The sequence below is a fragment of the Hipposideros armiger genome, unplaced genomic scaffold, assembly GCF_001890085.2.
Source record: "Hipposideros armiger isolate ML-2016 unplaced genomic scaffold, ASM189008v1 scaffold_40, whole genome shotgun sequence".
Lineage (NCBI taxonomy): Eukaryota > Metazoa > Chordata > Mammalia > Chiroptera > Hipposideridae > Hipposideros > Hipposideros armiger.
Window position 1 is genome coordinate 1,646,123 of NW_017731390.1, and position 12,723 is coordinate 1,658,845.

At 36.0% G+C, this 12,723-nt stretch overlaps 1 protein-coding gene across 2 annotated transcripts in view; it reads left to right on the plus strand.

Annotated features, from left to right (window-relative positions):
* SPOP (speckle type BTB/POZ protein) overlaps positions 1 to 12,723 on the plus strand; it is a 73,472-nt gene that overhangs the window by 37,778 nt on the left and 22,971 nt on the right. Inside the window, exon 2 of one of the 2 annotated variants that reach the window (XM_019638800.1) lies at positions 5,397 to 5,447. The exons of the other annotated variant lie outside the window; for it this stretch is intronic. The gene's annotated coding sequence lies outside the window, so the exon portion shown is untranslated. The remainder of the gene's footprint in view (positions 1 to 5,396; positions 5,448 to 12,723) is intronic. 2 annotated transcript variants of the gene reach the window in all.

Below are 12,723 nucleotides of genomic sequence, written 5' to 3' on the forward strand. Positions count from 1 at the left end.
GAATTTTCCCACGTGGTCCACCACTTTGGCATTCACAGTTACCATTTGAGGGAGAAGAAGGGATGAGGAAAATCTTCCATAACTTGGATTGCCAGTCTTTTACTAGAGCCAGAGTCTCTGAAAATTTCTTTTCCTATAGATTCTTTTTGGAATCTGATCGATTTGGCAGCCTTTGCATTTTAATATTTTGTGTTTTTATTGTCTCATATCCAATAGCTGTTTTTCATAAATGTCAGTAACTACTCACCTTTTCCCCTTCTCTCTTCTAAGTTTTCTTTTACTACTTTTTTTTTTTTTCAAGATTTTATTGGGTAATTGGGGGAGGGGAGAATCGGGGGAGGGGAACAGCGCTGGGGAATCGGGGAACAGACAAGTTGCTGTTCTTTTGTTCTTCAGTCTAGTTGTGGAGGATGTCGCTTCACTGGCCCATGTTGTTATTATCATTGCGCTCTTCCCAGCTGAGGCAGATTCGTCACTGGCCACCTGACGGCCGCTCACAGCAGCTCTTGGCAACTTACACTGGCTGCCGGCCCCACACGGTAGCTCATGGCAGCCCAGCTCCAGGTCAAGCTGTTGTTCACCATCTTAGCTATAGAGGGCAGCGTCACTGGCCCTCATATGTGGGATCCGAACTGGGGCCCTGCTGCTCAGAGCTGGCGTCCCAAGCCAGCTCTTAATCAACTTGCCACTCGGGCGGCCCTGTTTTACTACTTTTAAACTCCTAGAACACTCCCTGCTTGCTAAGTGTAGGCCTATTTAGTGATCTCTAGTTCATGCAATTCTTGTGTTACCTTATTGGTTCAACATAATCCAAACATAGCTGATATTTATGAAAGAGTTTCTTGGAGTGTTCTTGGTCAAATTAAGGATTTAAAAAATACAAGTCTTTACTTTAGATTAGAATTATTACAGATAAATTTTCTTCAGGGCCCATATGTTTTAATGATCTGTGGCTTTCATTTATAATGTTTTTCTAGAGTCTTTAACCCACTATACTTTTAGTCATTATTATGAATTTGAGTATATTTTTAATTTTTATATTCCATGTTTTTTTCCTCTTTAAACAGGCCTATTCAGAGCTTTTAGCACTTGGAATGCTGAAGTGTTAAAAATGAAAACTGTTACTCTTCTGCCTGCTGCAAGAATTTAGGTTGGAATTCCTTAACTAATTTGGGCAGCTACCTCATATATGAATATATATTTATGATATATTCACCTAATGAGTATATCAGCTATCTTAAAAATTTGAGAAGAATTTATGCGTTACGTATTTTAAAACTCAATTGATAGCACCTTAAAATGGAAATCTTAGTAATGAAGAGAACTGTAGAAAATCAGATGGCTGTGTGTTTTCTTTCAGATTTATCACGCCTTAGGATATGGTTCAGGTCACAGGTGCTGTGTTGGGAAAGTAAGCTTTGGCTCTAGGCTTACTCTGACTTGAACTTGGGTGAAGTATTTCATCAAAAGTATAAGCTCTATCTCTGTGCTCAGAAGCCTCTCCCATGTCACCCAGGAGGCTTTATTTAGTGAACTGTCTTCCTTATGCTGTTGTAGTCACTAAGGTTGAATGGGGTTCATTACCAGCACTCTGTCACATCAGCCCCACATTTTATGCTGTGGAGAAATATTCCTATTTTAAGTCTTTTTTTGGAATAAAATTATGTTTTTATGTGGAACACTAACAAACACTATGGCCCTTTGTTTTCTCTTCGACGCTGGAAACGGCTATAAAAATGTTTAGTTCCTAAGTCAAAAATATTTTTTTATGACTGTAGTTACCTTCTTGGGATATTTCACCTGGATACATAACAGAAGCCTTTATTGTTTCTGTGGGAGTCAAAATACAATGTAAAGAACTTTCTTCTTGAAATTATATCTTGTTTGCATAATTCTTTCTTTAAAACATCTTTTTTTCTGACTGTAAAAGTAAAACATGTTCATTTTTTAAAAACTTAAAAATGATGAAAAGTATAACTAATTAAAGGAAGCAATCGCTGAGCCTTCATGCTCCATCTTGTCAAGTTGTTCCCAGAGTGGTTAGACCAGTGTCCACTCGTACCAGTCTCTCTGGGCTCTGCCAGCACTGGCATTAAAACAGGCACTGCACATTGGGTAAGGGAAAATGCGGTTTAGTTTGTATCAACTTTAAGTCTTACCTGTGACTCATTCATGTTAATAAGAACATACACCTGAAACTTGTTAGTAAAACAAACTATTAATAAACTGGACATACAGAGAGGGGAAATACTGAATGTGTGGAGTTACTGTCTAATCTTTCAAGGATGGAAATCCAAAAAAAACAGATTAATTCATTAGATATTTATTTCTGGCCGTCCATGTGCCAGACAGCGGGGACAGCAACAAAACAGACAAGAGTCTGCCTTCTTACATCCCGATAAGGTTTGGTGGATGACTTTCTGTGCTTTAGAAAAAAACAGTGGAGGAGGAGTATGATTGGGGCTGTAGAGGGAGGAAGGGGGTTACATTTTTAAGGGTGTCAGGGCAGATCTCACAGAGATAGTGACTATTACAGAAAGACCACACAATGGTGAGGGAGTGTGCCCAAGAGAATATCTCAGGGAAGAGTTAGCCAGGTAGAGAAAAGGGCAAGTACAAAGCCCCGAGGCAGGAACAAGCCTATTCTGTTTGAGGAACAACAGCAAAGAAGGGCAGTGTGGCTGGAACATCGTGAGCTCAGGAGGATGTAATTGGAGATGAGGCTGGAGAGGTAATGAGGTCCAGATTGTGCAGGGCCTGTTCAGCCACTGTAAGGACTTCGGTTTTTATACGGAGTTGAGATGGGAAGTCATCAGAGGCTACAATAAAACTAAAACGGTAATACCAAAAAATACTTGTATCTTGGCTTTGCTTTTTCAGAAGCTTTTATTTATTTCTTATAATAATTCAGGTATTAACGAATAGCTCCTGGTGATTAGAGTACATAGATTTAAATGTTTGTGTCAGTACTGAAAACTTCCCTGAAATACCGATCTTAGGTATTATCTATAAATTCAAAAGGAAATATAGGAGAGATTGTCTGTAGCTGTTCATTCCTGAGTGGCCTTGCTCTGTTACCGAGTTTTCATCCTGAATTGTATTGGAAAAAAAAAAATCAAGGGTATATTCTGTGCAAGACACTGTATTTACCCTTAGACATTGGAGGAAATAAATATATATTATTTATAATAATATTCAATACATTTTATACATTTATTGTGTATAAAATTTATACACTCACAGTCAACTCTTTAACAACATGAGATTTAGGGGCACTGACCCCCTAGGTAGTTGAAAAATCTGTGTATGACTTTAGACTCCCTCAAAACTTAATAGCCTTCTGTTGACCAGAAGCCTTACCAATAGCATAAGCAGTTGATTAACATATATTTTGTATGTTAGATGTATTATATACTGAATTTTTACAATAAAGTAAATTATAAAATTATATAGCTAGAGAAAAGAAAATGTTATTAAGAAAATTAATAAAATACATTTACAGCATTTATTGAAAAAATCCATGTATAAGTGGACCCATGCAGTTCAAACCTATGTTGTTCAAAGGTCAACACTATTGAATTATTTTAACGTATGTTTTGAACATTTTCACTATGAAGTGTAACAAAAATACACAAAACATAACTGTATAAAGACGAATTGTAAAAAGCGAGTACCTAGATAACCACCCATAAGACCTAGAAATATATTATTATTAACACCCAGAAGAAGCTGTCTAGTCTGACATTTGTGATAATCATTTCCTTAGCTTTCTTTGTGATTTTACCACCTAGGATTCATTGCAAACCATTATAGTTTAATTTTGTCTGTTTTTGAACTTTATATAATTGGAATAGTACTGTATGTGTCCTTTTGTGTCTTCTTTCGGAACCTAACAGTATGTTTGTAACTTTCACCATGTCATTATGTAGAACTGTAGTTTAATTTCATTGCCATATAGCAATCATTATATGAATATGCCACAATTTATGTAGCCATTCTACTATTGATGTTTTTGGCTGTTAATGAACATGCTGCTATGAACATTTTTATGTGTGCAGATGGAAATGTGCAGGAGGAGTTTCTCTGGGCCATATTTGGGAGTGGAATTGCTGTGTCTTTAATTTTATTAGATAATAAACTGTTTTTCCAAAGTGGTTGTACTCATTTGTCCTCCTACCAACAGCATGAGAATTTCCCTGTTCCTCCCAGTACTTACCAGTATTGTCAGACTTTAAATTTTGCTAATACTTTGGGCCTGAAAATGTTCATTCTAGCAAATTAACTGAGAAACTAAAACTTTAAACTTAAAAAACAACATTAGTATTGGTTTCTGCTTGAAGAATTACAGACATTCAGAGCATTTTCATTTGTTAGAGTTCTTTGCTATCTTCTGCCTAAGGAGTAGTTACTTATAAAGTCTTAAAGGCAGTTATCTCTCTATACCCTCAGAGGGTCCTGGAACGCTGTCTGTGTTTTTTGTTTTTTGTTAACCACGAAGTCTCAAAGAATGCCTTGCACAGTTGGTGTTCAGTAAATATTTGTTAAATGAATTCAACCTGACTTAAATCGGATCAAAACTGCATTGTTTTAATGTCAGTAGTTTAGGACAGTTTTTGGTGAGAGCTCATTCCATTACTGATAGTAATCAGACTTCATTTACCAAAATAAAAGAAGCTATTTGTACTAGTATACAGTTAAAAATAGTGTTTACATTTTCAGGAAAGGATTCTATTTTTTAAACAACTACCCAGGATGTATACAGTACTTCATTTTTCACAAATGGGAAGATAGCACCAGAATTTTTGCTTGTGCTAGGCTCCTAGAAACCTTGCAACCACTCTTATCACCGTTTCCGTTAAATCACTTTGTAGGATATGGTAATAGATTATTAGGGTGGTGGTGGGGGTGGTGTTTAGCCAAGATACCTTACCAGTCTTCAACAGGAACCTCAGTGTGGCAGCTATTAAAACCATAGAAAACATGGCTTTGTTTCAGTGCATTGCTTTGGTGTAACAGACCCACAGAGCACTTTTTTAAAAAGGTATTTTTGCATAAAAACTTCATAGTAATTCTTTCAACGTTTTGTGAGGTAACTGGCAAAAATGATCACTCCCCTCTTGTTGCCATGGGGCAAGCCACTTATTTCATTTTTGCTGCACTCGTAGGCGAATTAGTTTGAACTTTTCTGACTTTAATTTCTAAATATTATCTTTGAGGATGACTAAAAAATAAAGCACTCAGGACTAGAGATATAAGAATGGTAATTTTGACTTGTAAATCCTATCAAATGTATCACCTGCTTTGTAAGATTTTCCCTTTTCAGAATAGCCAATGTAAAGATTTGTGTGAGATTCAGAATCTAGTTAAGTCTGATTCATCATCTCTATTTTCAACAGAGATTTCCTGTTAGACAAGACAAATTAGAGCCTTCCTACTGACTTGACTTGGTGAGTTTTTGCAGTTTTATTTTAAACATAGTTTAAGATGAGGGAAAAAGCGGAATGAAATGCATAGAAATATTTACAATGACTTTAAAAATGAACATCGTGAGCGTAATCTACTGTTTCATTTTAGTGCAAATGGTTATTGGTTATGTAAAGTTGAAAGTCATATAAGGTAAGCATGTAAGGTGTTTTTTTATTTTAAATAATGAGCATTACAAACTGTGTGAAAGAAACATTTTTTTGTAAGTTACTTCAAAAGTTTTATTCTAAATATTCTTCCTTGGAGTAAACCAGAGTTATTTATTCAGATCTTCTCTGGTGACTACTGTATATAGGATTAGGCTTTACACTGATGATGGAGGGGAAAAAAGATGTTTAGATTTACATTTTTAATCAACAGTTGATAATATATGATTTTGAGACCTTAGAGTGAGATTATTTTTCTCCCTAGAAAAGATCTTCAGGGGAATTCAAATTACAGTTTATAAAAGGAGGTACCTTAAAGTAATTCATGGGCTTCATTTTACTCTGTAAAAGGAGTTTGATTTTGAACAGATTGCCTTTGTGTATGTAGCTGAGAGCCCATCTCTCTAGGGGTAACTTAAAAAATCTTTCCACCATTCTGGCTAGCATCTTAAAACTTTTACTTTGTGGTGGGAGATTCTTGCCTCAAATGCGTATGTATGTTTTTACAGTGTTTTATTGGGTAAAATAGGTGTTACTGCATTTTAATCTTACAAATTCTGACAAATCATCGGGAGCCAGGAAATTCTGTTAAGACATTCTGTCTAAATTTCCCCTGTTTTGTCTGCCTGTGTGGTTTCACTTTTTCCTTGCATCATGAATTTTGGAATGAACATTTAAAACTGAGAACTTCCTGCCCATCCTTGGTTCCGTTTAGTTTAGTTAGAACCTTAACATTAATATAGAAATTGGCTTATTTTTAATAACTTCAGAAGAAATTTTATGTTCTGCAAATATTTGCTAGGCAAGAAGCATGGGTCCATGTAAACAGTCATCAGATTTCTTAAGAAGATTAAAGGAGAAGATTAAAGCTTAGGTATACCTCGATCTCTCATAGCTAGAGGGAGATCTAGGTGTGTCTCTCATAAAGAAAAGTGTCTCCTGAAAACACTGAATTCTGTACTTAAAAAAAAAAGAAGTTTTTTTAAGCTAGATAGTATTGCAGTAGTTAATGCTGAAGAGAATTGGTTGCCCATGTGGTATATCTGGAGCAGGTGGGCCTTTTCAGCTTCTAAGTTCATGAACTTCTTCCAAATTGTATACCTTAAGATCAAGTCAGACTTTCTTTTTTGATATGGATTCCTTGGGCCCTTTTTGTAGCCAAATTGCGTTAGCAAGAAATATTTTTAAATGCCTTGACTGAAGTATAGCTGGCCAAAGAGAACCGCATGTTGAATTTGGCTTCTATAAAGGCCAGGGGACCCTGTAGGGTTATGCAACCTCTCCCTGTTTGTTTCATAAAATGACTGCTCTGTTTTTGAATGCCTTGCAGACTGGACACGCTTAAATTGTATTAGGGCCCAGCCTTTCATCTGTTTACTATTTGGATTTTGTAAGTCTCTTCATAGTTGTAGTGGAAGGGAGAGGGTAAAAAACTAGAACCTCTCAAACAGCTTTGGGAACATAATTATAAATAGACTCTTCTTAGCCATAAGTCAGTCTTTCCTTCCTTTCACTCCTTTCCTCCCCCCCCCCCTCCATACTCCCCCTCTCCTCCTCCTCCTCCTCCTTTTCCTCTTCCTCCTCTTCCTCTTCCTCTTCCTCTTCCTCTTAAAATTCTGTTCCACCTCTTGTTTTACAATAAAATTTCTCAACCTCGGAGAAATCTTTTCTAACACGTGGGATGTATTAAAATCCTCATCTTTTCTAAGTTTGCTCTTTGTGGCCTTAGAGATTTTCGCCCATGCCTTTCGGTGGAATCAATACATTATAATTTGTGAAGAGAGAAGTTGCTGATTGTTTGGTTCTGCCTAAGTTCATCTCTAAGGGTGTTTTTCCTTTGGAACTGAGATCCACTTTGAAGTGAAATAGACCCTTTGTAATCAGGTTTGTTTGCTGATTTGGATTCATGTGGTTCCATTTCAGACATCTCCCAAATGATGGATTTTGAAAGTGATGCATGGAGAAGCTTAATCTGATGAACCCTATCTGCCTTTTCTTGTCTTTTTTTTGAAGCAGTTGGAGGAGTCGCTCTTTTTCCTAGCAGGCGCTCTGTAATTTACAAAAGCAGCACACCCCTTGATAGTGCTGACCCAGGCAGGCCTTGTGAAACCTGTGCTTTTTTGCATCCGTGGTTTATTCCGCTGTATCCTCCATCCAAGTGGAGATAGGAGTTTTTTCCTCCGATGTTTTATACGTGTGTTTACCTCAATAGCCATTTGTGCCTAAGTTAAAATGCAAAACCAAAACTCAAAGTATTTTTAAGGTTGAAGGAGGTACAGCCCTACAGGGCTGTTGAGTGGCACCTGGTCCTTTCCAGGAAAGCCCTCTGCATTTGGAGCAGAGCATCCACTACGTTCTCCCTGGACATATTTTGGGGGTAAGGAATTATCCTAATATGTCTATGTCAACAACTTTTATATAATGCGTAGTTTGCAGTGGAAGAGAATGATTGGCCAGCCCTTAACTTAAATTGGCAATAAATTTTTCTGCTCTGTGATTTCTTAGCTACCTGGAAAAGTTGTGCATCCAAAGTGAGAATTATTCTATATTTTAACCTTTGAGCTGGCTGCTAAGGTCTCCTTGGGGACAAGGACACTTCGTAGTTATTTATAACCTGTAGTAAAGGGCAGTGAGGCTGTAAACAGCCAGCAAACACTCAGGTTTGGGAGTCAGGAGCAGCTTGTTGGTTATTCCACTGCTTCCTGGGACTTGAGATTCTCTCATATACCTTCTTGTTCATCGTCATCTTGGCTTTGTCTGGCTGAGCCTTACTAGCTGAGCTGTTCTATAAAACTATCTTATAACACTTTGAGGAGAAGCAGGAAAAAGGGCCATTTTTATGTAGGAAAGCATATCTAATCCTCACAATCATTTCAGGGTCTATGCTTGCCTAAGAGGTATCTGTAAACTGGGAAAACTCCTAAAGGCATTGACATACATACATAATACTATACTCATTTCCAAGTTTTCCTATATACTACAGTTGTTAAGAACAGTTCAACTCTTAACTAGACAAATATTTGGCTGTGGCAGAAAATAAATTCTACATCTTAGCCTGGTATAGAAAAAACTTAGTTATGTATCTAAACAGGTTTTAAAGATGTGTGTGTGTGTGTGTGTGTGTGTGTGTGTTCGTTCTGAAATGTGTATACATGTATATAGTTAATGTTATTTATCATTTTTCTACATGTCAATTTTAAGAGAATCAAATTGTCAGATATGAAAATTGTAGGTCAAATCTAAGTAAATGCTATGGATCTGCCTCATTTTATCAATATATTGAATTTTATTACATAAAATTTAACTCAAAATAACTTAGAGGATTAGTCTGAGTTCCTGACAGCTGCTGTGATGGTACTTTCTATAACTAGGATTGACTTATTCTGAAAAATGTGCTTACGTTACTGTTGACTGTGGGTTCAGGAACTTTCCATTTAGCTCTGTAGGCTTCCCTTTTCTCAAATTTTCTTGGATTTTTTTTTTTTTAATCAAAGAAGAGTGTAATTTTGGAATGTATTTAATGACTTCTTTAAAATTGAAATAAGATGAACGGATTGTTGTTTTTCTTAAATGTTGTATTGTTTTAAAAGTGTGCCTGGGTTCCTAGAGCTGTTGTTCACTCAGCAACTCCTAAACTTTAACATTTTAACTAGAGCTCATTATGGAAAAATATCCCAAAAGACAGTGAGTCTAGTTATTCAACAATTTCATTGAACAAATACTTATTGAGTGCCTGCTGTACCATTAGGCACAGGGGGCTGCTCTTCTCTTATTGAGCTTAACTTCCAGTGGAGAAGGCAATAGACAAGTAAAATTAAAACAAGATAATTTCAGATCATGGTAATAAAAAAAAATAAAAGAGGATAATGTGATGAAAGGGACAGGCTAGAATTTGAGGCTACTTCAGATCGGGTGGTCAGGGTAGATCTCTCTGAGGATATTACATTTGATAGGATATCTAAATGACAAGAAGGAGCCAGCTATGAAAAGATCTGAGGCAACAAAGAGCTTTCCAGGTGAAGGAAAGAGCCTGGTGTGCTCACCAAATAGAATTACAGGCCTGAGTGACTGAGCATGGTGACTGGAAAGGGCAAGTGTCAGACGAGGTCAGGGAGGCGCACTGAGGCCTTGGCGGGCGTGACAGGAGGTGGATTTTGTTTGGATAGCACAGGAAGCTACTGAAGAACTCCTGTCTTGTTTCTCATAAGGGTCTGAGTTATAAGCCATCTCATAACTTAGAAAAATTTAATTGTAAATGCTGCTAATTCCTTTTTAAATTTTTAAATTTATTGTTTGAAAAGGTAATATAGTCACATAGTTCAAAATTCAGCAAGTACAAAAGGGAATACAATGGAAATTCTTCCCAACCAAGTACCCAGTTTTTTTCCTTGGAGGTAACCTCTGTCCCTAGAGTCTTGTATAGCTTTCCAGATAGATAGATAGATAGAGATAGATAGATAGATAGATAGATAGATAGGATAGATATTTGCCTTTTTAAATAGAAAAATCTTCCTCATTTTTTTTTAAACAGATGCTTATTACATTGTCTCTCTGTATTATAATTTATTTAATCAATCTCCTATTGATGGACTTTTGGGTTATTTCTATTCTTTTGTGATTACAAATAGTGTTATAGTGAGAAATCTTTTATATTTGACATATTAAATACATCAGTCAGGAAAATTTCTAGAAATGGAATTGCTGGAACAAAGGGTATATGCATTTCTTATTCATTCTGATATACATTTCCCTGCATGGAGATTGTAACAATTTATACTCTAATCAGAAATGTTCTTCTTACTCTGTGTAACTATTATCAAACATTTTGATCTTTGCCAATTCACTGAGTGAATCAGTGTGCAGCTTAATTTGCATTTATCTTATGAATGAGAATTGAACATATTTTCATATATTTAGGAACCATTGGTATTTGCATTTCTGTAAACTGTTGGCTGTTCATTGCCCATTTTTCTGTTAGGCTGTTGACTTTTTCCTTCTTGATCTTTAGAGTCACTTAATACTAATTCCTTCTCTTAAAGAATTAAAAAAACAAAAAAATACAATGTTATATTTCAAATTTATCTCAATTTAAAAAAAACAGTCATCTTTAAATTGTAAATTTTATAAAGCATGAACCTGATAAAAGACATAAGAGAAACCCAATCTTTCCTTTGTTGATTGAGGTCTTTCTTTGATTGTTCTTAGTTTCATTTTCGGAAGTATTTCTAAATTTAAAACAAGTGCATTTAGTATTTTGTTAGACTAGATTGAACTGCAAAAAGTTTACCCATAACAAATATTCAAGTCATTCAAACTTTGCAACAGAGTAAGTCAGTATGACCTATAATAATCTGTCCTTGGGGTAATTAGAATGAAGTTATTACTTCCTGGGCTGTCTGTGATTGGGGACACTGTAACAGAAGAAATGCAAATGCTCTTTTTAGGTCACATCAGTTTCTTAAAAATGAGTATTCCCAAGTCTTTCTATAGTTTCTTCCCCCACCCTCTCTTAATTGTCAGCAATCTTTTTGGCATCTTCTGCTTTGGAAAATGCAAACGTCTCTCACGTTTAAAATAGTTATGACATTGAGATTTTTTTCCTTACTTGGAAACTATACAAGGCTTTAAACCAAAAGAAGAAAAAAGTGATAGGCATTTAAAAAGTCCCTAGCAAACCATCCTTTGGCAAGAAACTATGTTCCTAGCTATCTAGTTTGTGCATGTTTTGTATATTATATTGAACCACATGAAATTGCCAATATTCGACTACTTTTGGCCTACAGAACAATTACATTGTTCAATCTGATATCACCACAATGTTTATTCCTGTAATTTTAAAGATGATGGATATCAGGCTAATTCATATGTGATATGCCTGTGTTAGTAGTTGGTTTTTAAAAAAAATCCTCTGGATGACTGAATTAGATTGAAATGGAAGAATGCTTATAGAGAATAAAAGAAAGATAAAAAATGACTACATAAACTGTTGGTGTAGCACTTTTCAGAGTGTTCTAGCCTAGCTCTGCATATACTGCAGGTTAAACTGTTGAGACATTTCCCTGTGTTGTACAGGGAATTCATCTTCTATCCTGAAAGAATCCTGATTATGTAAGAGTTTGGTTCAAATCACTGATTTGTGTTGTCAAAATGAAAGAAATTATAACCAGTCTTTCTCCCCATGTAAAATGAAGATAAATATATTTACTCGATACTGGTAGAAAAACTTACTTTTACCAGGGCTGATACTTGAGAGTGCCAGGCTTTGGCTTTGTGTGTAACTCATCCAAAAGAGCAAATGAATGACTTCATTACATTGCAAATCTAATATACTCAGCACTGTTCAAAGGGCTCTTTTACAAATATGTGAAAGAAACAAACCAAAAAGTTAATAAACTTGAATGCAGCTGGATAAATGTTTCGGTTTGCTGAATGCCTTGGTCCAGGCAGGCTGTAACTAGGTGTGGTACAGGGGATACAAAAGAAGAATAGTTGCAAGTTCCTTCTAAGGAACAGAAGTGTTCATAAGTGTAAAAAAAGGCAGAAAAGAAGTACACTGTGTAGGTTGGATTGAAAGCATTATATGTGCATCATAATACCTGCTAGGAAACATTCTGTTAGAGATTTTTATTAGTTGCTAACTGATATTACTTTTATTGGAGTTCGAGCAGTATTATAATCAACAGAGATATTTTAAAGTATATTTCTTGGTGTGACTCAGAAGAGGTGTAACCTCACAGGTCAGGATTTAACAGAGTGAACAGGAAAATAAATGGTGGTATATGACAGATATGTTCAGTCTCTGAGTTGTCAACACTTGGAAGTTTGCTAAGCTTTGGAGAATAAATTTCTCTAATTAGAGAACTTGGACAGTCTTGTCTTAACTTGTTTGAAGCCAGGAACAATATAGTTTAGTGCTAGTTGTCCCCTACAAAGATTCTGAAACCATGACCCTCAAACAGACCTCTTTTCTAACATTGTTTTCCTGCTGGGTATCTGCAGCAGTTGGCGTGAAGCGCTAGAGAGTTCATGTAACACCAGGCTGCTTTGCTGATGAACACTTTGTCCATGGTGCCTGCTATGAGTGAAATTAATT